The 22420-nt window shown below is 44.5% G+C and overlaps 1 protein-coding gene across 3 annotated transcripts in view; it reads right to left on the reverse strand.

Moving 5' to 3' along the window:
• KCNS3 (potassium voltage-gated channel modifier subfamily S member 3) overlaps positions 1–17480 on the reverse strand; it is a 56132-nt gene extending 38652 nt beyond the window's left edge. The window contains exon 1 of one of the 3 annotated variants that reach the window (XM_063622818.1): positions 17281–17480. The gene's annotated coding sequence lies outside the window, so the exon portion shown is untranslated. Of the gene's footprint in view, positions 1–16542; positions 16698–17280 lie in introns of those variants that run through there. The other 2 variants (XM_055253749.2, XM_055253750.2) reach the window with 2 other exon arrangements.
• Positions 17481–22420: the final 4940 nt, after the last annotated feature.

Here is a 22420-nt window from a genome sequence, read left to right on the forward strand (position 1 = left end):
TATTTACAGCAAAACTCTCAGAGGGCCAAGTGTCTATTGCTGTAGTATGTTGCCAGAGTGACTATTTATTTCATGAGGTTAAAGAAAAGTTTTACTTAACTTTTTAAAAGATATAATAAATATGATGGTTTATATAGCATCTAGACCATTCTTTGGAAGGTAGTAAAAATGTGTTTATGCTTCACAAACATCCGTATCCAGTCCCTGGAAACCATCCTGGGAGGATTTTTTAAATGCTTTGCCCAGAACTTTCAATTATAACTAATCCTACACTTCATCAATAAAAAAAAAATATAAAATAATGAGATCCCCAGGCAATGCAAGTCAAAAAAGTTTTAAATTTGACTTTTTAAAATGAATTCTCACACCTATCCTTTCTCCAGCCCATTTTCTAAATACACCCAGCTCTCTGAGTTTCCAAGTTCTCCATACAAGAAAGAACAAGGTAGAATTGAGCTGAGGAAGAAAAGGAGGTCCTTGGAAGAACACCCACACCCTCCAGCAAGCCCAGCAGTGACGTTAGCTGGCTCAGGGCCAAGCCTCAGGAGATGGCTGTAGGCGCCATCTCTGAACAGGTGCAGGCTTTCCTTCTGCCATGCGGAAAGTTCTCACTCCACAGCAAATACAAATGCACACTTGGGAAAAACAAATCCCAGGCAATCTGGAGTAAAACGTGGCTTTCTTTACCTGATGTTCACAATCAAAGTTTCTGTGAGTTTCCTACTGAAGTCAGTTTAACAAGGGAAATTTGAAATAGTTCCACACCCAATCTATTTGTTGGTATCTGAAGAAGGTCACAGTAGAATGGCATGAACGGGGTTTGTGGAGGACTGTTATTGTCTGTTACATAAAAAAAATATAATATGCTCTTTTGTGGTTTGTCTACTTACATCAAATTAGCTAAGCAGTCCACATTAGTGAGCACTGTCTCCTCTAGGGTGTGTGTTTGTATGGATGGGTGTGTGGTGCAAGTGTGTGGCCCCCTTCCTAGGAGAGAAAACTCATCTCCTCCCTTCTACATCATATAGTGCTCGGGTCCTGGTACTCAAAAACATATCAATTTGCACTCATTAGGGCTTATATCTAACTTGGTGGGGCAGTCTGAAACCTAATCCTAGTGTCTAATGATGTCTGCATGGAAATTGTTTCTGAGTTGTTCACATAACATAAATGAAGGACTGTAAAACAGGGCTTGCTTATGTATTCTTAACTCCATTGATGTGGGTTATAGGGATGACTGGTAAAAAGCAACTAAAAGCAAATCTACTGGAATTCAGGGCCACTTTAAACTGTCCATCCTGTGCTCTTTACTTCAAACCCCCATATATATATATATATATATATATATATAAAACTGGCTCCTGGGATCATGACAGAGGGGAGGCAGGACTAGATTGCAGCTCCATACAGAGCAGCATGCGGAGGCTCGCACTGTGAATTTTAGCTTCAGATTGACTGCAAGGACAAACCAGCAATACTGAGAGGACCACAGACCCTCTGAAGGAAGCAGACTGCTCCTGCAGGACCAGGGAGACCCGCAAATACTGTGAGTGCCCCAATTGCGGAAGTGGGAAAGGTAGACCCTCCTCCCCAAAACACACACCCCCAGTGGAGAAGCTGAAGGTCTGCTTGCGGGAGAAGTTTCCAACTTTACCTGGAGCTGAGTCAAGTTAGAGAGCCAAGCGAAATACAGAGGAAGCAGCAGAAAAGCCCTGGGAGCTCACTGGGTCCCCAAGCAGCCCATTACTGCCTGGCACCACAGGGATCCATCACGAGGGTGGCCAGAGGTGCAGGGGGTAAAATTCAATAAGGAGAAGGAATTCTCTAGGCAAATTTTGTAACAATTTGAACGGGGCGAGAAGCCCCCTGGCCAGAACTCAGGAGAGGGTGCGAATCCTAATCCGGCATGCAGACTTCACAGGCCAGGAAGAACTAAAGCCCTTTCTTTCTCAGCTGGGAGGCGGATAGCCTCAGGCAAGTTTTCAAGACCCTCTCACTCTCCACCTGAAAACTGACTCCGGGCTGTAGGAGCGGACATGGTAGTAGTGGGACCTGTCCTTTGATTTGAGTGGTAACCAGGTGAGGCCAGTGACTGCCAGCTTTCCCCCACTTAACTGAAACCCTGCATGACTCAGCAGAGGCAGCCATAACCCTCCTAGGTACACAACTCCAGTGACCTGGGAATCTCACCTCCATCCCCCACGGCAGCCACAGCAAGACCCACCCAAGGAGAGTCTGAGCTCAGACACATGTGCCTGGCCCCACCCCCACATGATGGTCCTTCCCTATCCACCTTGGTAATGGAAGACAACGGGCATATAATCTTGAGAGTTCTAGGGCCCTACCCACTGCTGGTTCCTCCCCATACTAACAGAGCTGAAAGTGACACCTCCTGGCAGGGGGCCAACCAGTAAAAAAATACAGCATTAAACCACCAAAGCTGAGGATCCTCATGGAGTCCATTGCACTCTCCACTACCTCCACTGCAACAGGCACTGGTATCCACGGCTGAGAGACCCATAGACAGTTCACATCACAGAACTCTGTGCAGGCAACCCCTAGGACCAGCCCAGAGCCGGGCAAACTCGCTGGGTGGCTAGACCCAGAAAAGAGACAACAATCACTGCAGTTCGGCTCACAGGAGGCCACATTCATAGGAAAAGGGGGAGAGTACTACATCAAGGGAACACCCTGTGGGACAAAAGAATCTGAACAACAGCCTTCAGCCCTAGACCTTCCCTCTGACAGAGCCTACCCAAATGAGAAGGAACCAGAAAATCAACTCTGGTACTACGACAAAACAAGGCTCTTCAACACCCCCCAAAAAAATCACACTAGTTCACCAGCAATGGATCCAAACCAAGACAAAATCCCTGATTTACCTGAAAAAGAATTTGGGAGGTTAGTTATTAAGCTAAACAGGGAGGGACCAGAGAAAGGTGAAGCCCAAATCAAGGAGATCCAAAAAACGATACAAGAAATGAAGGAAGAAATATTCAAGGAAATAGATAGCTTAAAAAAAAACAATAAAAATTTCAGGAAACTTCAGACCCACTTTTAGAAATGTGAAATGCTCAGGAAAGTCTCAGCAATAGAAATGAACAAGCAGAAGAAAGAAATTCAGAGCTCGAAGACAAGGTCTTCGAATTAACCCAATCCAACAAAGACAAAGAAAAAAGAATAAGAAAATATTAACAAAGCCCCTAAGAAGTATGGGATTATGTTACATGACCAAATCTAAGAATAATCAATGTTTCTGAGGAAGAAGAGAATTCTAAAAGCTTGGAAAACATATTTGGGGGAACAATAGAGGAAAACTTTCCCGGCTGTGCTAGAGACCTAGACATCCAAATCCAAGAAGCACAAAGAACACCTGGGAAATTCATCCTAAAAAGATCTTCACCTAGGCACATTGTCATCAGGTTACCCAAAGGAAATAACTTTAAGAGCTGTGAGACAGAAGCACCAGGTAACCTATAAAGGAAAATCTATCAGATTAACAGTAGATTTCTCAGCAGAAACCCTACAAGCTAGAAGAGACTAGGGCCGTATCTTCAGTCTCCTCAAACAAAACAATTATCAGCCAAGAATTTTTTATCCAGCAGAACTAAGCATATATGAAGAAAAGATAGTCTTTTTCAGACAAACAAATGCTGAGAGAATTCGCCATTACCAAGCCACCACTACAAGAACTGCTAAAAGGAGCTCTAAATCTTGAAACAAATCCTGGAAACACATCAAAACAGAACCTCTTTAAAGCAAAAATCACACAGGAACTATAAAACAAAAATACAAGTTAAAAAGCAAAAACAAACAAAAAAACAAACTACACAGGCAACAAAGAGCACTACGAATGCAATGGTACCTCACATTTCAATACTAATATTGAATGTAAATGACCTAATGCTCCTCTTAAAAGATACAGAACTGCAGACTGAATAAGAATTCACCAACTATCTGCTGCTTTCAGGAGACTCACCTAACACATAAGGAATCACAGAAACTTAAAGGGGTGGAAAAAGACATTTCATGCAAATGGACAACAAAAGTGAGCAGGGGTAGCTATTCTTATATCAGACAAAACAAACTTTAAAGTAACAGTGGTTAAAAGAGACAAAGAGGGACATTATATAATGGTAAAAGGCCTTGCCCAACAGGAAAATATCACGATCCTAAACATATAGGCACCTAACACTGAAGCTCCCAAATTTATAAAACAATTACTAACAGACCTAAGAAGTGAGATAGACAGCAACAATATCAGGGGACTTCAATACTCTACTGACAACACTAGACAGGTCATCAAGACAGAAAGTCAACAAAGAAACAATGGATTTAAACTATACCTTGGAACAAATGGACTTAACAGATATACACAGAACATTTCATCCAACAACCACAGAATACACATTCTATTCAACGCATGGAACTTTCTCCAAGATAGACCATATGATAGGCCATAAAATGAGCCTCAATAAGTTTAAGAAAATTGAAATTATATGAAGCACTCTCTCAGACCACAGTGGAATTAAACTGGAAATCAACTCCAAAAGGAAACTTCAAAACCATGCAAATACATGGAAATTGAATAACCTGCTCCTAAATGAGCATTGGGTCAAAAATGAAATCAAGATGGCAATTTAAAAATTCTTCGAACTGAATGACAATGATGACACAAACTATCAAAACCTCTGGGATACAGCAAAGGCAATGCTAAGAGGAAAGTTCATAGCCCTAAATGCCTACCTCAAAAAGTCTGAAAGAGCACAAACAGACAATCTAAAGTCACACCTCAAAGAACTAGAGAATCTAGAACAAACCAAACCCAACCCCAGCAGAAGAAAGGAAATAACCAAGATCAGAGTAGAACTAAATGAAATTGAAACAAACAAACAAAAAGTACAAAAGATAAATGAAACAAAAAGCTGGTTCTTTGAAAAGATAAATAAAATTGATAGAGCATTAGCAAGATTAACCTAGAAAAGAAGACAGAAAATCCAAATAACCTCACTAAGAAATGAAACAGGAGATATTACAACTGACACCACTGAAATACAAAAGATCATTCAGGGCTACTATGAATACCTTTATGCACATAAACTAGAAAACATAGAAGAGATGGATAAATTCATGGAAAAATACAGCCCTCCTAGCTTAAATCAGGAAGAATTAGCTACCCTGAACAGACCAATAACAAGCAGTGAGATTGAAATGGTAATTTTTTAATTGCCAAAAAAAAAAAAATCCAGGACCAGATGGATTCACAGCAGAATTCTACCAGACATTCAAAGAAGAACTGGTACCAATCCTTTTGACACTATTCCACAAGATAGAGAAAGAAGGAATCCTCCTTAATTCATTCTACGAAGCAAGGATCACCCTAATATCAAAACCAGGAAAGGATATAACCAAAAAAGAAAACTACAGACTGATAATCCTTGATTAACATGGATGTTAAAATCCTTAACAAAATACTAGCTAACTGAATCCAACAACATATCAAAAAGATAATCCACCATGATCAACTGGGTTTCATACCAGGGATGCCGGGATGGTTTAACATACACAAGTCCATAAATGAGATACACCACACAAACAAAATTAAAAAACAAAAATCACATGATCATTTCAATAGATGCAGAAAAAGCATTAGACAAAATCCAGCATCGTTTATAATTAAAACTCTCACAAAATCGGCATACAAGGGACATACCTTAATGTAAAAAAAGCCATCTATGACAAACCCACAGCCAACATAACACTGAATGGGGAACAGTTGAAAGCATTCTCTCTGAGAACGGGAACAAGACAAGGATGCCCACTCTCACCACTCCTCTTCAACATGGTACTGGAAGTCCCAGCCAGAGCAATCAGACAAGACAAAGAAATAAAGGGCATCCAAATTGGTAAGAAGAAAGTCAAACTGTCACTGTTTGCTGGTGATATGATTGTTTACCTTGAAAACTCTGAGGACTCCTCCAGAAAGCTCCTAGAGCTGATAAAAGAATTCAGCAAAGTTTCCAGATACAAGACTAACGTACACAAATCAGTAGCTCTTCTATACACCAACAGCGACCAAGTGGAGAGCAAATCAAGAACTCAACCCCTTTTACAATAGCTGCAAAAAAAATAAAATACTTAGGAATATACCTAACAAAGGAGTCAAAAGACTTCTACAAGGAAAACTACAAAACACTGCTGAAAGGAATCATAGATGAGACAAACAAATGGAAACACATCCCATGCTCATGGATGGGTAGAATCAATATTGTGAAAATGACCATACTGCCAAAGGCAATCTACATATTCAATGCAATCCCCATCAAAATACCATCATCATTCTTCACAGAATTAGAAAAAACAATTCTAAAATTCATATGGAACCAAAAAAGAGCCCATATAACCAAAGCAAGACTAAGCAAAAAAAACAAATCTGGAGGCATCACACTACCTGATTTCAAACTATACTATAAGGCCCTAGTCACCAAAACAGCTTGGTACTGGTATAAAAACAGGCACACAGACGAATGGAACAGAATAGAGAACCCAGAAATAAACCCAAATACTTACAGCCAACTCATCTTTATCAAAGCAAACAAAAACATAAAGTGGGGAAAGAACACCCTTTTCAATAAATGGTGTTGGGATAATTGGCTAGCCACCTGTAGGAGAATGAAATTGGATCCTCATCTCTCACTTTATACAAAAATCAATAAGATGGATTAAGGACTTAAACCTAAGACCTGAAATTATAAAAATTCTAGAAGATAGCATTGGAACAATAACAAAAATTCTAGAAGATAACATTGGAAAAACCCTTCTAGATATTGGCTTAGGCAAGGATTTCATGACCAAGAACCCAAAAGCAAATGCAATAAAAACAAAGATAAATAGCTGGGACCTAATTAAACTAAATAGCTTTCACATGGCAAAAGGAACAGTCAGCAGAGTAAACAGACAACCCACAGAGTGGGAGAAAATCTTCACAATTTATATATCTGACAAAGGACTAATATCCAGAATCTATGACAAAAACGAACTCAAACATATCAGTAAAAAAAAAACAAACAAAAAATCCCATCAAAAAGTGGGCTAAGGACATAAAGAGACACTTCTCAAAAGAAGATATACAAATGGCCAACAAACATATGAAAAAATGCTCAACATCGCTAATGATCAGGGAAATGCAAATCAAAACCACAATGTGATACCACTTTACTCCTGCAAGAATGGCCATAATCAAAAAATCAGAAAACAGTAGATGTTGGAGAGGATGCAGTGAACAGGGGACACTTCTACACTGCAGGTGGGAATGTAAGCTAGTACAACCACTATGGAAAACACTGCAGAGATTCCTTAAAGAACTAAAAGTAGAACTACAATTTGATCCAGCAATCTCACTACTGGGTATCTACCCAGAGGAAAAGAAGTCGTTATTCGAAAAAGATACTTGCACACGTTTATAGCAGCACAATTCACAATTGCAAAATCATGGAACCAACCCAAATGCCCATCAATCAATGAGTGGATAAAGAAACTGTGATATATATATATAGATACCTAGATAGATAGATAGATAGATAGATAGATAGATAGATAGATAGATCATATGATAGAATACAACACAGCCATAAAAAGGAATGAATTAACAGTATTTAAAGTGACCTGAATGAGATTGGAGACTATTATTCTAAGTGAAGTAACTCAGGAATGGCAAATCAAACACCGTATGTTCTCACTGATATGTGGGAGCTAAGCTATGAGGATGCAAAGGCATAAGAATGACACAATGGACCTTGGGGTCTCAGGGTAAAGAGTGGGAGCGGGGTGAGGGATTAAAAGAGTGCAAATATTGTGCAGTGTATACTGTTTGGGTGATATGTGCACCAAAATCTCACAAATCACCACTAAAGAACTTACTCATGTAACCAAATACCACCTGTACCCAAATAACTTATGGAAAAGTAAAAACAGTAATAATAATAAAAGAAGAGAAAAAATAATAAAAATAATAAAATAAAAATTACATGAGAAAGCAATGTGTGCTGCTTTAAGTCTAGAGAGGCTGGGAGAAGAAAATTCGGTGCTGATCACCAAAATGATGCACCATGCTGACATTCAATTTCTAACTACATCAACAAGTCTGGGGAACCTGCTTAAAAAACAAAGTTCTCAGGTTTTGCATAAACTTTCACAAGACTCCTATGTTCACATCTCAAAAGAGCCTACTTTGTAGGAATTGTGATTTAAGGAGGAAATGAGAGGGCATGGGGACCCTGATACCTTTTTACACTGTGGCAAAGGTGGGTGGGTGGGTGGGTGGGTGGGTGGATGGATGGATGGATGGATGGACATTTAAATGGGTGGGTGGAAGAATGGGATGGATGGATGGATGGATGGATGGATGGATGGATGGATGGATGGGACACACAGGTGAACACTGTCATACATGGTACTTTCCTTTCTTTTTACCCTTTTATCCCAGAGGAGACAAGCTCTGTCATGGAGGCTCAAGCCTGAGCCTCAGGGCTGAATCTCATCTTTGTAACATCTAAGCACCAAGGGAAGGAAGACTGGGGTCTTACATCAGTGACCTCATGAAGGTACCATACTTAGAAAACTCAGATCTTAAAAACCCACGAAAAAAAACACTGCCAAGAAGTGTTTTGTCTTTGAACTCAAAGACAAGAATAATGAAATGCCTTTGCTACAACATCTCCGCTCAATCCAAATCTACAAACAACAGTATTTAACCATGAAGTTCTCCCATCTCTTTGGCCAGTTACATTTTTATCTCAAGTAAATCATAGGAAATGCTTTTCGGTTCACCATGGCATGTCTATTAGGGCTTAGGAAAGCCAATCTAGTCCACAGCAGAATAAAAGTAAAAAATATATAAGCATGTTGAAGCCCCAAATTTAGTCTGCTGGCATTCTTTTATCTCAATACACTAATTATTTGTCAGGATTTAAGCCAGCATCCCTAAAGTCTAGAGGCAGCAAATGACTTGACTGATCTTTGGAATAGCTTTCCGTTCTATGGCCCTGTTTGTTTGTTAGTTTGTGTTTGTTTGTTTTTTTGACATGGAGTCTCGCTCTGTCGCCCAGGCTCTATGGCCCTGTTTATACTCTCATTCCCTACAACTAGAAATTGATCACTGGATACTCTATCCTTCTTTAATGCCCCATCAGGCTATCTGTGATGGTCATTATTGATGTTTAGGACAGTATATTCTGTTAAATGTGATGTGATGGCTAATTTTATGTGTTAACTTGGCTGGGTCACAGGGTGCCCAGACATTTGGTCAAACATTATTCTGAGTGTTTCTGTGAGGGTATTTTGGAAGAGACTGGCATATAAATTGGTAGACTTTGAGTAAAGCAGACTGCCCTCTATAATGCTGGTGGGCCTCATCAAATCAGCTGAAAGCCTGAACAGAACAAAAAGCCTGGCCTCCCTCAAACAGGAAAGAATTTTCTAGCAGCCTGCCTTTGGACTTCATTGTAACATCAGCTCTTCTAGGCTGTATAGCAACTGCCTCCAAACTTGAAGTGGAGTGTTGGCTCTCCCGGGTTTCCAGCCTGCTGGCCCATCCCGCAAATTTTGGACTTGCCAGTCTCAATAATTGTGTGAACCTATTTCTTTTGTTTGTTTGTTTTTGAGACGGAGTCTTGCTCTGTCGCCCAGGCTGGAGTGCAGTGGCACGATCTCGGCTCACTGCAAGCTCCGCCTCCCGGGTTCATGCCATTCTCCTGCCTCAGCCTCCCAAGTAGCTGGGACTACAGGCACCCGCCACCATGCCCAGCCAATTTTTTCTATTTTTAATAGAGACAGGGTTTCGCCGTGTTAGCTAGGATGGTCTCGATCTCCTGACCTCTTGATCCACCCGCCTCGGCCTCCCAAAGTGCTGGGATTACAGGCGTGAGCCACCGCACCCGGTCCCAATTTCTTATAGTAAATCTCTTTCTACATGTACACACATCCTATTGGTTCTGTTTGTCTAGAAAACCCTAACACATATGGGTTCTCAGAAAACAGACCAGATGTACCTCTCTTACCATCTTTTTAACAGATATCCATGCGTACAGAGGAAGCGTCTCATGCAATGAAGAAGACCAGGTAAGGAGTCCCACTGAAACACAAAAAGTAGCTCATAACCATGCCCAGGGCTCTCCATCAGTCCTTATCCCATCTACATTGGAAGGGTTACTGTCTCCTCACCACTAGACTTTATTATTAGTGTCTCTCCATTGAGCTAATTTGAAAGCAGCTTATCCATGATCAACAATGAGTGAATGCTTAGAATCCCACCACAAATATTCCTACATCCCCATTCATAGTTCTGCTAATTCGATTTATAAAAAATAATCCAAATTAACACATATAAATAATGCTATTAAAGAACATTGCAGGAAGATTGCATTTTTTAAAAAATTATAAAATCACCAGGCAGTGAGAAAAAAAAAAAAAAACAGGGAAGGACAAGCGATATGCTCAGTTACCCAGATTTGGGGACAGAACCAAAGCTAGGATTCAAATATCTAATCTTCTAGAAGTACTCAAAGTGATATGCTTAAAGTTACCTAGATTTTGAGATAGAGCCAGAGATAGGATTCAAATGTCTAATCTTCTAGAAGTGCTATAACTCTACACACAGAGGTATATATGTGTTAATTTACCAACGAGCTGGACTCACATCCCTAACCTCGGCCAAGGCTGCCTTCCACATAGACACAAACCTGCCCCCACACCCATCCTGTCTCTCTGCTCCCTTTCACAACCAAGCTATATGTGTATTGTCTGCACTTCCTCACCTCCATTCATCTTTCAACCCAGTCCAATCTCACTTTAGGTTCCACTTCTGCACACAACACACCTCCAAACGAGGTTTCTGCTTCCCATGCTTGTGCCTCTTCAGTCTATGCTTCTGTCTGTTCTTCACAGCCTTCCCAGGCAATCTTGTATAAATTTAAATTGGCTCGTGACACTCACCTTCTGCAAATCCATTTTTCACAGCCCTCAGAATAAAACCGTAAGACCTTGAACCTGACCTAAAGGGCACAGCTTGATCTGACCCTGGCCCTCTTCTTTTATATATATATATAATTATACTTTAAGTTCTAGAGTACATGTGCACAACATGCAGATTTGTTACATATGTATACATGTGCCATGTTGGTGTGCTGTACCCATTAACTCATCATTTACATTAGGTATATCCCCTAATGCTATTCCTCCCCCCACCCCACAACAGGCCCCAGTGTGTGATGTTCCCCTTCCTGTGTCCAAGTGTTCTCATTGTTCAATTCCCACCTATGAGTGAGAACATGTGGTGTTTGGTTTTTTGTCCTTGCGATAGTTTGCTGAGAATGATGGTTTCCAGCTTGATCCATGTCCCTACAAAGGACATGAACTCATCCTTTTTTTATGGCTGCATAGTATTCCATGGTGTATATATGCCACATTTTCTTAATCCAGTCTATTATTGTTGGACATTTGGGTTGTTTCCCAAATGCTATTGTGAATAGTGCCCCAATAAACTATTGATATTGTGAATAGTGCCCCAATAAACATATGTGTGCATGTGTCTTTATAGCAGCATGATTTATAATCCTTTGGGTATATACCCAGTAATGGGATGACCCTGGCCCTCTTCTACAACCTCCTCCCAGCTGTTCCCACCCTTGTTCTCTTGAAGTTCCTGAATAGAACGAAAAGAGGCTCAATGCTCATTCGTGCCTTAGAATCCTCAGCCTGGAATTCTCTTTCTCCCACTTTTCACTTAATGGACTCCTTTGATCACTCAAAAGGAAATGTCTCTTCCTCAGAAAGGTCTTCCTTGACCCTCTCTTCTAAACTAGTGCCTCCCTACCCTTGTTACTCTCTCCCATGAAGTCCTTGAGAGCACTTACCACCACTTAAATTTTGCATTGGTTTGTTTAATGCCTGTCTCCCTCCCACTTCTCACCCCACCCCACCCCAACCCCTGTTTCCTTTACCACAGTATACCCAGCACCTAGCATAGTACATAACATCATGTAAGTACTCAAATACTTGTTGAATGAATGTATGTACAGATTTGAATATATAATGAGAATACATATATGTGACTATATAAGTTAATCATTATGTCACCTTTGGTGAGCATCTGGTAAGTCCTCAGATGACTAATTAGTAGACTAGTCAGCAAGATACTTCATTCATTTGGGACTTCACCCAACCCACTGAAGCTGGCTGCTACCAACATTAACTGCTTAACTGTAACATTATTGGCTAAAAGCAGATCTTATGCCTTTATCATTCAATACTTGTGCAACTGAAGACAATATTTATACAGTATCTCCTCAGCAAATCATAGTGCAAGGCTGTGCAGGGTTCCAAAGAGAGTGAGACCTCTTGCCCACAAGAAAAATATCACAACCTAGTCTAGTAACTATTTTAGCTTATTAAAGAATTTACTTTTATAATGTGCAGATTTTGATCCTCTTAACTGAAAAAAAAAATAATGTGCAGGTATGCTAAAAAGTTTCAAAAGATGATCTAGAGAAATGATAAAGAAAAACAGGGATGAAAATTCTAAATCAGTTTCTACATTTTATTATACATTTTAAGCCTTGTTATTATGTTCATGATAATTGAGTATTCACTCCAGGCTTCACAAAACAGCAGGCCGGCCCTTGAAAAAATAAAACAACAACACTCTTCTCCTCTTTCTCCTCCTCCCCAGCTTGTACTTACTCCCCATCCCCTGCCTCCACTAAGCACCCAGGGTAGTCAAGATCGGCAAGCAAAGGCCAGGTCCAGGATGAAATTCAAACTCAGTTCCCCACTCCCCAAGGACTCTCGATAGCTCACTGCCCTCCTGCTCTGCTCTCTAGCTCCAGACAGAAGTGAGGCAGAAAGATGCTGGACTTGAAGTCAGAAGACCCCTGACTGTGTCCAAGTTCAAGGCTCACTTTGCCTTAATTTCTTCATCAGCAATATGGGCTTCCTAACTTCTGTCCCACCTATAGCTTATAACTCTCAGTTGCTCTGAGGACTGGAATGAGATAACCCATGTGAAAGTTCCTACAAACCACAATAGGTTATACAAATGTGACCGAGTCATTGTGATTCTTATCAGGACTTAAATATTTAGCATCTTGTATTGTTCTATCTTGTCTCATTGATCTGGAGTCTCCAGATATACTACAAGTTCAAGCTCAAAGACCATGTAATAGATTCTGCCTACCTTCATTGCCTGTAGTACTGGGCACTTAGCACCCATACGATAAGTACTCGTGAATTGGTCACTGGTTGATTTACTTGACAAATTTGAGTCAGAGTGCAAAGTGTTCTGTGGTCTTTCTGAATTTCTTATATTGATAAACACATTTTCTGAAAATCACCATAATGTTTCCCTGGCCAATGATCTTTATGGTTTATCTTCCTTTTTTCCTAACCAGCTGGGCAGAATTTCACTGAAAAGCAGACTATTTTGTCAAAGGCAAAAATAATATTTTGCTAATGCAGTCTTTAAGATTCCTTTTAAGGCTGAGACATGGGACTCAAAAGTCACTGAATAACTGCAAGCCCCCCTCTGTCACTGTTCAACAAACGTAGTCCGAGATACCACTAAGCACAGGGAACAGTGTTGGAAGTGTAGGAATAAATGAGGAAGACTGAATCTCACAGTGGCTCTGCAGTCAGACTGCCAGGGATAGAATCCTAGCTTCACCTTTTCCGAGCTGGGTGACCTTGTACAAGTTACTCAGTTTGTCTCTCTTTCCTTCTCTAAAATAGGGTAATAATAGAACCTACCATCCTAAGATTGTCATCAGGATGAAATGAGTTCATACATGTAAAAGCTTTTAGCTTTTAGTGCCTAGTACAGCATAACAATAAATATTAGAGATCTAGATCAGTGCAGCTAAACAGAACAAGACCCAGATTAGCAAAATGACATGTCAAGTCAAGGAGCCATAAAGAAATAGATATCAGAGCTGGAAACCGGGTCCCCACATCCTATTCTCTTCTCTATGATGTTTCTTTGTGGGTATTTCACACAGGTGGCACTCTGGAAGATCCACTTTCCTGACACCTGATAAGCAGTCAATAAACACACCCACCTTCTCTGCTTTAACATACCCTGCAGAGCCATCCTTCCTCCTAGTGAGACCTCAGACCCACCATTTCCCACTGGCCTCCCATCTGACTCAACATGCACCAGGGGGGTTCCATCTACTGCTGGCTCCCATAGCAATACTGCAGTGAAGAAAGCAAGCATCACATCCTCATGCAGTTGTTATGAGAATTAAATGAGATAATGCCTGGAAAAGTGCCTAGCAGAGTATCTGATATATAGTATGCAGCCAATAAATGTTATCTATTAAAAAACAGAAGGACAAGGAGGAGAAAAACCCTGTGGTGCCTACTCTCTCAAAGCTGACACACATTTCAATGGCAAATGCCAGACACAGGGCAGATTGAGATGGGTGGTAGAACAGAGGGATGAACATCTGTGAAGAATTACAGTGAAGGGCAAAACCCACTGAAGACAGGAGGGAGCTGCAGTTCCCACTCTTCCCCTTCCTTCTTAAAAGAAGATGATGATACTCAGTTGGTGCTTTGCTGGCAAACCCAAGCTCCAGAGCTTTGGATTTTTAATATTATAATATTTCAGAACAGAACAAAGACTGCTTCTGACCTCCCAATTTGCCCTCATACGCTTGACCAGCAAAACCTTAGCGTAGCTGCATTCATCAATGGCTCTATTCAGGCAATTATAGCTCAGACAAAAGATTCAATTAAAAGAGATCCCGCAAATCTCCTTAGAATATTCACAACATGCTTTGGATTCAGAGTTCTATGGCACTTCCATATTACCTTCTCCGGATCCCAATATTGACAATTCCTAGTTCAGAAATGACAAACATAATATTAGAACGAGAAGAAGGGAAGCTGGTGAGAAAGAAAGAACAGACTAGACTGCATGCAGAAATTATATCATCCATTTGCTGTCTGTCCCCGAGTGCATCCTCGGGCCTGGCCCATGGCGGGCTGGTTGGAGTCAATCTCCTCAAGAAGGTCACAACCCAGTTAAGAAGTGGAGCCTGCACATTACACCAAGTTCAGCTAGAGAATCAAAGCCACCTCTTCGGCTCCAAATATGCAGGGAGGACAAAGCACGCGGGCATATGCCTTCAGCAAAGAGATAGGTGCATGCTTCCTGTTTACCTGGGCAGGTATTTGCAAATAGTCTAAGAAGTGGGGCAACTAAGAGTGACTTACACAGTTCTAAGTGAATGGTTACGCAAATCGCTTGAGCAAATACAGGGAAAGAAACAGGAAAGGCTTCTGAACTGGTTGTCCTCACCTGCTCCAGTATTTTCAGAGGGTAGGGTGAAAGACAAAAAACCCGAAGGCTCCGGGCCAACCGCAAAGCTACTCTCCGGCAGGAACGTGAGGAACACCTACTGCCCCTCCCCCCAACTTCGCGCCTTGGCACCAAACCAGGGCCCCTGGGTCATTTTGGCAGGTGGAGGTAGCTCTTTGCTGTCCTCTGCCCCTGCTGCGGGCCACCCGAGTGAAGCTTTCGGCTCGGTCTCCCCAGACAAAACCGGGGGGGAGACATCAAGAATGCAAAAGGTGTTCCTTTCTCCAAATGAACGAGAAGGGACAGAGCGGGGTTGGGGGTGCAGGACAAGCCCTGCAATGCGAAAGGCGCCCAGCCAGGCTCGCCGCGGCCCCTGCCGGCAAGACTGGCTCGCTTGCTAGCCAAGGTGCCTCAGGAGGTCGGGCAGCCACCCAGAAGGGCGCGAAAAAAAAAAAGAGGAGTTCCTGACCCCGGGGCGCCCTTCCCCACCACTGCCACTGATCCAAACGCAGAGTCCGCAAGTGACTCCACACCTGCGCTGCAAGCCCCACACCGTCCCCACCCAGGGAGCAGCGCTGCACAAGAGCAAGAGCCCTGGGTTCGCTCTTCCCTGCAACTGTCGCGGGGCGCCTAGCACAGCTGCAGGGCAAAGTGGAGGGGAGGAATGACAAAGAAGGCGGAGCAGACGGCCCGTGAAGCATTTACAAGCGCCAGGAAAGCGCCTCCTCTCGAGGAAGGGAAGGAACGGCTTCCCGGCCAAGGAAACGCCCCGGGGATGCCCCTGCGCGAGGTGCCGCCTTTCTTCGGCTCATCGATTCTCCCGCCTCCAGGTGGTCCTCCCCCGACCATAGCCCACCCCACTCCCCGAAAGCTGATCCTAAATACCTTCCCCGAGGCTTTCAAAACAACCCAGCCACCGCTTCAGCAGCCCGCAGTTCACGCAACAGGCGGAGCCTTGCGGCTCCAGCGACGGCGGGCTCTGGGGACCAGAGGATGCGGGCGCCGCGGGCGAGGCGCCCAGCGGGACGGAAAGTGCTCTGCGGCCGTAGACCCTCGGGGTCGTGCACCCGCGACCTGGACCACAGGGGACTGGGGCAGCAAAAGGTGGGGGAAGGCGCGGTAAAGTTGCAGGGTCGCCTGAAGAAGTCTCCGGAACGCGCAGGGAGGTGGGGACGCCAGCCAGGTACCTGCAGGAGTCCGGACGCATCTGGCTAGCTCCGCTCTGCGACGCCGCCCGCCCGCGCTGCAGGGATGAGGCCTCGCGGCGCGGCCCCGCGCCTGCCGCCGCGGCGGCGAGGAGAGCGGGGTGGCCCGCGTCGGCCGGTCTGTCCGTCGGTCCCGCCCCGCTGGAGCGCGGCACCCGGGAGCTGCGGGCGGGGCTGGGCGGGGCCCGCCGCTCGGCCGCCGCCCCATTGGTCGCAGCTCCGCCAGCCCCTCGCTTCGGGCCCCCGCTGGGCGCCCCGGGCCGAGGGCGCGGGCGGCTGAGGACTGCGGGGTTCCCACTGCAAGACAGGCGTACAGACCGATAGACCAAGACGCTGCCCTGCCGGCCGCGCGCCCCCGCCCAGGCCCAAGTGCAGAGCCACCCCGGAGCGGCCGGAGTTGTCCGGGTGGGACCAGGAACGCGCCCCGCGCCTCCCACCTGCGCGCCCTCCTGGGCCGGAAGTGCCGTGGCCCGGCGGGAAAAAGATGACCTCCCCCGCGGCCCCGGCGGCTGGGGCAACCGCCTGTCTAAAGTCGCGGCCCAAGCGACACTTTGCTAATTTGCCTGGATTTCCTCAGGAACTCGCGAGGCCCAAACTTGTTTTAAAACAAAGTGCGAAGGAGAATACATATAGTTCCAGTTCCTGCCAATGTTTGCCACCGGTCGGTGAAGACTCACGCACAGTGCAGAACAAGATGCTTTGTCTCATTCCTCCACTCACCGAGTCAGAAGAGGTGCCTGGACATTTGCACCAAGCAGATGTGCCTCATATGTAGAAGAGGAACCAGTCGGGTCCCCTTTCCGAAGGACGAATGGAAGAGGGAGTCAGGGGACGATGCCTTCAGCCGACGTTGAGGAACAAACCAGGACCTCGGCGAAGACAGCGTGTGGTCCAGAAGGCATCGCTGGCCACGCTGCACTGAGAGAGAGCGCTCAGTCAACAGCCAGGAGGAGAAATGGGACGCTTCGGGACCCACCCCCGCGCTCCCCCTCCCGCCCCCAAACTGCAGATTTTTAAGTTGTGCAGACGTGCAATAATTCCTCGGAGCCAGCTGCTCCAAGCTAAGGCTCCCAGTGTTCCGTGGGTTCCTACCCGCAGCATACGCCCTACCAGCTGCCCCGAAGCCAGCACCCGCTGACCACTCACCTCAGGCAAGCACCTAGGAAGACGACGCAGATTCAAGCTCCAGGCCTTGAGCCAAGCGCTGGAGAGGGAATGGGGGCAAAGAGATGGTGGAAAACACTTTCCTGAACTTACTGAATACCCTGTGTTATCTGTGGGTTTTCTGATTGTTCTTTGCTTAATGAAAAACCCACGTTAGAAATCAGAAAAAGGGAGTAATCCTCACAGTATCTTGTGGGCTTCAAAGAGGAGGTTTTCCCCTTAAAGGGATTTTTGGTCCAGAGGAGAGGCTAACAGCAGGCAGGAAGGGCAGAGGAAAAGCTAAAGCCTAAGGTGGTCTTTGCCCTGAGGCCTGGAGCCCATCAAGCTCCAACAGTTTCATCTGGCTTCTGGGAAGCAAAGTACAGATGCATGTGTCTGCAGAGCACTGCTTTGAGCCATTTGTCCCTAATTCCATGGTTCTTTGGTTCCTCCAATCTTGTCTCCTCTCCTGTGGAAGAGGATCCAAAGCATTTGTCTACACTGCTATTTACAAGTGGCTGAAGAAGGTAACTTTCTTACATAGTTCCTCATCTTTAGCATAAGATCTAAGATTGTTCTAAAAATATATTTACATTTTATCAACACCTTAGAAGAATGCTTCCAGATCTCTCCCAGCAGTTACCTATTTAATCATTTTAAAATCACTAAGTTTATCCAAAAAGTCCAGCATGGTTTACTTGAGAAGGAAATATGTTCAGAATCTCTAAGCACTGCAGAAGGCATCTGCAGTGCAGAAGAGTTGGCAGTGAGGTCTTTCTCCTGGGGTCTGGGCACCACATGTGAGCAGTCGGGAAGGCACACACAGTGGGAGCCAGTAAGGGCCCCTGTGCATCTGCGGGAGCTGAGGACAGAAGGGATGGGCCTCCACGGTGGGCATGTAGGAGTGGGCACAGAGAAGGGCCACAGATCTGAGAGTCAGAGAGACAGACAGGACTTCTTACCCTGCTGAGCCCTGCAGGGAGCCACTTCGTCTTTCAGCCCTGGTTTTGTCATCTTTAAGGAAAGTTCCTCTCTCCCAGGGTAATCACGTGAAGACAATGAAATAATAAAAAGGACCACATCGGATGACCCCTGAGGCAGGTCTGCTCCCCAGAAATTTACTCTTGAATGTTGACCAAGGTTGAGCTAGGCAAAGTGGTAAATTCACACACATGGTATGTAGCCCCTTCCCCAACCCCAGTCTCCATTACCAGGGGCATGCTGTGACCTAACTGCCTCCTTTTCCCCACACACCCACCTCCTGCCCAGTCTTTATGCCTGGTGATGTGACGTCCCATTCCCTCTTAATTAACTGTGCCTATAGGGAAGCATCTAGATAAGCCATGCATTTAATCTGTGAGGGGTCAATCATTTAATCATCATTGACAATAATGCTCACTCCTCTGTGGTTTCAGAGGACTCCTGGAGTGGATGGAGACACATGCCACCAATGTGGGATGCATGTCAGTCTGTCTTCCGGGCCTCGTTTGGAGGTCTCCCTCTCTTACCCACCTATCACACATCCATATCTTCCCTTCCCTCCCCACAGCCAAACCTGTCCCCGGCTTTTTATTCTCACTAAAGTCCAAATGACAGAAATCCAGCTAGATTAGCACTTACCTTAGTCTTGAAGGAAAGGGAAGTGCTCATTAGCTTCTTAAATTGGAACAGGTCTGCAGGTGAAAATGAAGATGCGCTCATCTCTGGCGGGAAGATTGGGAGTGAGGGGTCCAGCCATAATGAGCAGCGTTTATTTGGTGGGTACCTCTCGCCACTTTCTACCCAGCCACCTGAATATCACTCCAGTTAGTCTGAGCACATGAAACACCTGCAACTCCCCAGACCCACCATGCTTTTTCTTGACTCTCTGAAAGCACAGCAATGCCTCCTCCGCTAAGAACACAGTTCCCCACCACCAAGCTTTGCTTTGCCCAACAGACCCCTTCTCCCTATCCACGAGATTCAGTGGATAGTCACATCATAATCATGACCCTCTGGGAAGCCGCCTCTCTCATCCTGGGTTGTGTGTTGTGTGTCTCCTCTCCACACTCCCTCAGCACCCTTTGCCTCCCACTTTCATAGAATCTACCATATGGGATTTTAACTGTTTATCTTCCACTAGACAATAAGCTCCTTGAAGACTGAATTTCCAGGACCTTTTGTTGGATCTGCATGTTTGTGAAGTGAATTACTGAAGGCTGCTCAGTTTCATCTGCTCCTAGTCAAAACCTAAATCCCTTATTTCTATGCTACCTTTTGCCAGGTAAAAATAAAACATGTAAACCATCATATCGCTGTCTTTGCTTGGCTGCCAGGAAGCTCAAAATTAAATTTACATTAAATTAAATTTAGTTCTCAATCAGCTAGGATGTTTTTATTTCAGATTATTGCTATAATGATCATGCTCTTTTCACAAAATTATTGTATGCTTACCCTAACTGCCCTATGGTATTATTTTTATATCAAAAGTTTCTTAAGGCCGGGTGCGGTGGCTCACATCTGTAATCCTAGCACTTTGGAAGGCCAAGGCGGGTAAATTGCTTGAGTCCAGGAGTTCAAGACCAGCCTTGGCAATATGGCAAAACCCTGCCTCTACAACAAATACAAAAATTATCCAGGCATGGTGGTGCGTGCCTGTAGTCCCAGCTAGTTGGGAGGCTGAGGCAGGAGGATTATTTGAGCCTGGGATGTGGAGGTTGCAGTGAGCCGAGATGGTGCCATTGCCCTCCAGCCTGGGTGACAGAGCAAGACCCTGTCTAAAAAAAAAAAGAAAAGAAAAGAAAAAGAAAAATTCCTTAAATCTTTATGATCTTCAAGTCCAAAGACTTGAATTCTGATTCAGCTCTGTCCCTGATTAGCTCAGTGATATTTCCTCTCGGGCCCTCCATTTGGGTTGGGACTATATGATCTTTAAGGCCCTTGCCAACTCTAAAAGCTTTATGTTTCTATAGATAAAAGGAGACACTTTATAAATTATTAAAGAAAGAAAAAACCCTGTGACAGGCTATGTCTCCAGGCACAAAGGAATGCTGTCCTCAGGTACTCAGAGTCACCCTCTGAAGGCCCTTGAGTATTGCCCAAGGTGAGTGCCACAGAACACCTGTGCCTGACCCTAGGCACGGAAAGGAAGGTGTTTACTCCATCACACTGGCAGGTCCTCATAACACTCTAGCATAGGAAAGCCTCTGTCTGAGAAGTTAGCCCACGAAAATATGTCCAGGGATGGCCTTCCAGATTGCTCATACTCTGGTCACAACGTGATTTTTACCACATTTCAAGCTCTTCACACCTTTCTCTCTGCCTTACTCATTCCCCACCACCTCCCCTCCCCTCTCCTCTCCTCGGCACTTTCCTCACATTCCAGCCCGACAGAAGTGGCCCATCTCTCCTCTGTGCTCACTGCATGCCATCTGAGTCTTGCCTTTCTGGTGCCTCGTTCCTGTAGTGCTTCCTTCTCCACCTGGAAAATGCCTGCTTAATCTCCAGGATCCAGTATATCTCACCCATTCTCCGAGGCTTCCTCTGACTCGCAAAGCAAATTTAGTTGCTTGCTCTACTGGGTCCCATTATACTTTGTACAAAGCTCCAATTACAGTTAGACTCCTGTACTATCATTCATTTTCTATAGGGATGGATTAAACTGTGAGTTCCTTGAGGGCAGGAACTAAGTGGTGTTGTTCATCTCAATATCTTCAGAGCACATTATAGATGCTCAGCAAATACTTTAAGAATGAAAAGTGGCCAGGCATCGTGGTTCATGCCTGTAATCCCAGCACTTTGGGAGGTCAAGGTGGGCGGATCACTTGAGGTCAGGAGTTCGAGACCAGCCTGGCCAACATGGTAAAACCCCATCTTTCTAAAAATACAAAAATTAGCCAGGCATGGTGGTGGGTGCCTGTAGTCCCAGCTACTCAGGAGCCTGAGGCGTGAGAATCGCTTGAACCTTGGAGGCAGAGGTTGCATGAGCCAAGATTGCACCACTGCACTCCAGCCTGAGTGACAGAGTAACACTCTATCTCAAAAAAAAAAAAATGAATGAAAAGGGGGATGATTGGATGCCTGTATAGATAACTGGATGGACGGATGAACAAAGACAACAGGGGAAGGTACAGGAAAAGTACAGGAAAGCAAACCAAGAGGGAGCAAAGACCAGATATGTCATCCTCATGGTTGTTCCTCTGGGGGCATTTTGCACCTCTTTGGTAGCCCTTCATTTGTGGAGTGGAACTTAAGGCACAGCCTTCATTTCCAACTAGACAAATGAAGAGTATCCCCATGGCAAAGAATCCTGGGCATACCCTCATGATCATTTCTGCTTTCTCAGTAATAGTATCTCCAAGTATTACCTGAGTACTAGAATGACCAGCTCTTCCCAGTTTGTCTGAAACTGCCCCAGTTTTAAAATTCAAAGTCCAGCATTTCAGGAACCACTTAATTCCAGGGCAAACCAGGATAGTTGGCCATCCTCCTAGTGATATTGCTGCCTAGGATAAAATCTACACATCCTAGCAGTGAGAGGAGAGCAGGTACCAGACTTATTTCCTATGGGATGTCAGTGGAAGTGACATATTCAGCTTCTGGGGAGTGTCCTCACAGGAAGAGGGAGTGCCCTTCCCCTTCCCTCTTTTGCCTTCATGCTGTCTGGAGCACAGAGAAGATCACTGGATCTGGACAGACATTTGAACCCACAGGTACAAGCCACATGATAAGGATGGTC

Source organism: Symphalangus syndactylus, chromosome 18, assembly GCF_028878055.3.
Source record: "Symphalangus syndactylus isolate Jambi chromosome 18, NHGRI_mSymSyn1-v2.1_pri, whole genome shotgun sequence".
In the NCBI taxonomy this organism is placed as follows: Eukaryota; Metazoa; Chordata; class Mammalia; order Primates; family Hylobatidae; genus Symphalangus; species Symphalangus syndactylus.